Source organism: Sebastes fasciatus, chromosome 21, assembly GCF_043250625.1.
Source record: "Sebastes fasciatus isolate fSebFas1 chromosome 21, fSebFas1.pri, whole genome shotgun sequence".
NCBI lineage: Eukaryota > Metazoa > Chordata > Actinopteri > Perciformes > Sebastidae > Sebastes > Sebastes fasciatus.
Window position 1 is genome coordinate 19,780,022 of NC_133815.1, and position 4,859 is coordinate 19,784,880.

At 36.5% G+C, this 4,859-nt stretch overlaps 1 long non-coding RNA gene across 1 annotated transcript; it reads right to left on the reverse strand.

Moving 5' to 3' along the window:
• Nucleotides 1-2,603: 2,603 nt before the first annotated feature.
• Nucleotides 2,604-3,390, reverse strand: LOC141759966 (uncharacterized). Its single transcript, XR_012592240.1, has 3 exons — nt 3,251-3,390; nt 2,881-3,104; nt 2,604-2,735 (listed from the first exon to the last, which is right to left on the reverse strand). It is a non-coding gene; the product is annotated as an uncharacterized LOC141759966 (long non-coding RNA).
• Nucleotides 3,391-4,859: the final 1,469 nt, after the last annotated feature.

Consider the following 4,859-nt stretch of genomic DNA (forward strand, 5'->3'; position numbering starts at 1 on the left):
ACAGCATCCCAAATTTATTTACAACCCACAAATACATCCGCAGTTAAAAAGTATATAACCAACCTTTAACACAACTCTTCTTCAACCATATACCTCCCAAAAATATCTTTCTTGTATAGCTTTTTAAATTGATTTATATTTGTGCTCCCCTTCAACCCATCACCTAACCCATTCCACAAATCCACCCCACAGACTGAAATACACATACTCTTCTTTTTTTGTACGAACACAATGCTTTTTAAAATTAAATTTTCCTCTTAAATTATAACCCCCCTCCCTGTCACAAAACATTTTTTGAATATTGCCCGGAAGTGAATTATGTCTTGCTTTAAACATAATTATTGCGGTTTTAAATTTGACTAAATCCATAAATTTCAATGCATGTGACTTCAAAAACAGTGTGTTCGTGTGTTCCCTATATCCCACATTATTTACTATCCTGATTGCTCTCTTCTGTAGTATGCATAATGGTTGTAAGTTGCTTTTATAAGTGTTACCCCAAACTTCTACACAGTAATTCAGATATGGTGATACAAGTGAAGAATACAGAATGTGCAGTGATTTATGATCCAGTGTGTGTCTTGTTTTCCCTAAGACTGCTATGCTCTTTGCCAGCTTTGTTCTTACATAATTTATCTGAGGTTTCCAGCAGATTTTGTGGTCCAGTATTACACCCAGAAATTTATTTACATATACTCTTTCAATAGTCACATCATCTATTATCATTTGTACTGGTATGTCTATTTTTTGGTTTCCAAATAACATAAATTTAGTTTTGTCCAAATTTAATGACAATTTATTTCTGTCAAACCACCGTTGCAATTTTCTGATTTCTGTTGTGGCCACCTCCAAAAGCTGCTGCAGATTTTCCCCAGAACAAAAAATATTTGTGTCATCTGCAAATAAAACTAAATTCAGTGTCCTTGATACCCTACCTATGTCATTTATATACATAATAAACAATTTTGGACCCAATACTGATCCCTGCGGGACCCCACAAGTAATACCTGAGCATGTTGATTTGTAGTCCCCTATTTGCACGTACTGCTGCCTGTTTCCTATATAACTTCTCAACCAGTTCAGCACTACCCCTCTTATACCATACCTTTCCATTTTATTGAATAATATATCATGATCAATGGTGTCAAATGCTTTTTTTAAATCTATAAATACTCCTACCGCATACTTCTTGTTATCAATACAACTGGTTATTTCTTCTGTTAGCTCCATTAATGCCATTGCTGTTGATCTGTTTGCTCTGAACCCGTATTGACTGTCTGTCAGTAAATGGTGCTTGTCAATGAAGTTATCTAATCTTCCAATGAACAGTTTCTCCAATATTTTAGAGAACTGGCAAAGTAAAGATACAGGCCTGTAATTAGTGAAATTATGTTTGTCCCCAGTTTTATATAGTGGAATAACTTTAGCAGTTTTCATTTTATGTGGAAATGTGCCAGTTATGAATGATAAGTTACAAATGTAGGTTAGGGTGTTTGCAATACTGTCAATGACTTTCTTGACTATCGTCATATCGATTCCATTCAAATCAGTAGATGTTTTATTCTTGCACTTGTTAACTATGTCTATAGCTTTGAGATAAATTGAGTTTGAATTTCTTGCAATGTTGCTTTCAACAACCTCCCCATCCTTTGGAGACGTGTCATTGATTTTTCCTGCCAACTTTGGTCCCACATTTACAAAAAATTCATTAAACCCATTAACCACATCACTCATATCATTTAAAGACCTATCATTATCAATAAAATATTCAGGGTAACTTGAGCTAGTCGAACGGTTTCTAATAATACTGTTTAATATATTCCATATGCCTTTTATATTGTTTTTGTTATTTTCTAGTAATTTGGTATAATATTCCTTCTTGCATATCCTCATAATATTAGTTAATTTATTTTTGTATTTCTTATATTTATGTTCTGCCTCTTTAGTTTTACATTTTATGAATTGTCTATATAGAGTATTCTTTTTTTTACAGGCATTTTGCAGTCCCTTTGTGATCCATGGTCTGTTTGTGTTATTATTCCTAGTGTTATCTTGTTTTATTGGACAGTTTTTGTCATATAATGACTTAAATATATTTAGAAATGTTTCATATGCTGTATCAACATCATTTCCTTCATAGAGGGTTTTCCAGTTTTGTGATAGCAATTCGGTTCTGAATGCATTTATGGATTCTTCTGTTCTCAATCTCCTATATTTGATTTTATGGTCCTCCTTCTCTTTTCCACAATCACAGTCATGGATCACAAAAACTGGCAAATGGTCACTGATGTCATTCATCAGCAGCCCGCTCACTAAGCTACTTTCCATGTAATTTGTAAATATATTGTCGATTAGAGTTGCACAGTGTGCTGTTATTCTGCTTGGTTTGGTGATCAGTGGATATAAACTCATACTATACATTGTGTTAATAAATTCGTCTGTCATTTTGTGTTTGTTAGGATTTAGCAGGTCTATATTGAAGTCCCCACAAATGAATGTAACCTTCTGATTAGTTTTGGCAAATATTTTCTCCATACTGTCTTTAAAAGTTTCCATGCAGTTTCCATCTGAATTACCCATGAATTCCATCTGAATTACCCATGAGTTTCAGTCATTTCCGCTGCAAGGATGTTAATCATCTGTCGCCGTGAGGAGTCAGTCAGACCTTTCGTCCGGTTGTATTCCTTGACAATAGAGTCTCCACCAGGTTTCTTGGCCAGCGCAGATTCAACCAACTGTGAAACGACAGAAGACAAGACAATATTCACTAAAAATTCAATAATCTTGGAGAACTGACAGTAAATACACAGGAAAATAATATCAAAAGTGTGCAATCCTCAAAGGAAGCTATCACAACATACATTTTACACATCAACTTACACGTTTGGCATCTTGATCTTCCTTCTGCCGTTTTCTGGAAGGGCTGTAATCATCATCTAGAATGACTGTATCATCAGAGTCGCAGGATACAAATTTCAGGATGACCGTATCATCAGGGCGGCAGCCTGAAAGATCCAGCACTGAATTGGTTACGACATCAAGCAGTGGACTGGCGGACGAAGTTGTCCCCTCGGAAGAGCCGGACGAACTTGTTCCCTGGGAATCTACGTGTAGTTCAGGAAAGAGAGGGAAGAGAGAAAAATAAACACCTACCATTTGTCAGTTTATCACAACCTTAACGTGTAACTGAGTCTTATTCAATATTCATTGGACTATGCTGAAAGAAATGGGAATTAAGATAGAAGTTTACCGTTGTCAAATGTGATAGTAAATACACCAGCGTTGGGCTGCTGTGCTACTTCTTCAAAGACGTCTGTATCCACCTCAGTTCCCGTCTCATCATATACTCTGATGCCTTCGGTGACGGGTGGGATGGAGAACTTCAGGAAAGCTTAGGGAAAAAACACAAACAGGGAGTCATACCATATGATCCCATACCACCAATCTGATCATGCTGTCTGGCAACTTTCATTAAATCATCTTAAAAAAAAGTTGTCCTTATCTAAAATGATACTTACCATCACTGTCCACAGCACATGAGGGGGATATCTGAAAAAACAAGTAGAACAATTTCATGTAACATTAAAAGGAATATAGGGGAAATAAAGTCAGTTAGCTTATATCAGGGAATTACAGAAGACTTATTGACAATTAAGAACTACCACAATGCGTTGCCATCAGACTCACAGCAATCTGCCATTCTACCTCTTCTACAGTTCTGCTGTGCGAGACATGATGATATAGCAGGGTTTTCCAGCATGGAAGATGTTTTAGTGGTGATCAAAGACAAACCAGGAACACCAAAATGTGTAAAAACAGCCATTTCAATTCTTGATAAACAGTCTCTCAATTCTGATCACAAAATATTGCATTAATATTAATATCATGCTCCTAAGTAGCAATAAGTAAAGTTATTTTGAAATGACATTCTTTGCTTGTGTTCTCTTATATTATGATGAAATCAATCAGCAATCACAACTTTGTGTTTACCCGCCACGTGTTAGCTGTTAGCCCCGGATAGCTTGTTAGCTAGTTAGCTAGTTCAGCCAACTCCCTACACATGCAGTCTTTGTGTTTTACTGTAATCTATAGACATTAATAAGAACACAACTGTCACTGCTCCACATTGCGACTTGCCGACATTACAAGTATAGTTTGACATTAGCTAGTTAGCGTTAATTGGCTTAATGTTGCTGACACATTTTAGCTAGCCTTCCACATGGTCACGTTAGCTCTGTGTAACTCAGTATTTTAAGACACAAAACCAGCTTGAGTGAGTGTTGAACATCAATATAAAGTTATCCTTGCTGCTTCTGCTGAAATGCTCAAATTTGGTTTAATAAGTGATGAAGAGAAACTTACCTCAGTCTTTCAAGGAGTGCTAAATGGCACTGAGAAGATCTTGGTCGTTTTGAAATGAGCAGGAGGAGGAGGAGGAGGAAGAGGGAGGAGCTCTCCAGAGTACAGAGTACTCTCCAGAGTACAGAGTACTCTCCAGAGTACAGAGTACTCTCCAGAGTACACCAGTCTTGTAACTCTGAACACTTTCACCAACACTGGGGTGTATCTTACTCTAGCTGTTGTTGTAATAACTCTTAAAGAGTCCATGGACTTTGACAATGTATATTTTACACCGAACATTTTTAACTCTGAATATTTTCACCTACACTGGAGGGTATGTTACTCCGGCTGTTGTTGTAATGACTCTTGCTGTTGTTGTAATAACTCTGAAAGAGTTCATTTACTTTGACAAGGCATATTTAACTCTGGAGAATTTGCAGTGTAACAGTGTGCTTCTGTTGCTATGTTACATTTATAGTGTAGAGATGTAAGACGTGATGTAAAGAGGGTCCATACCT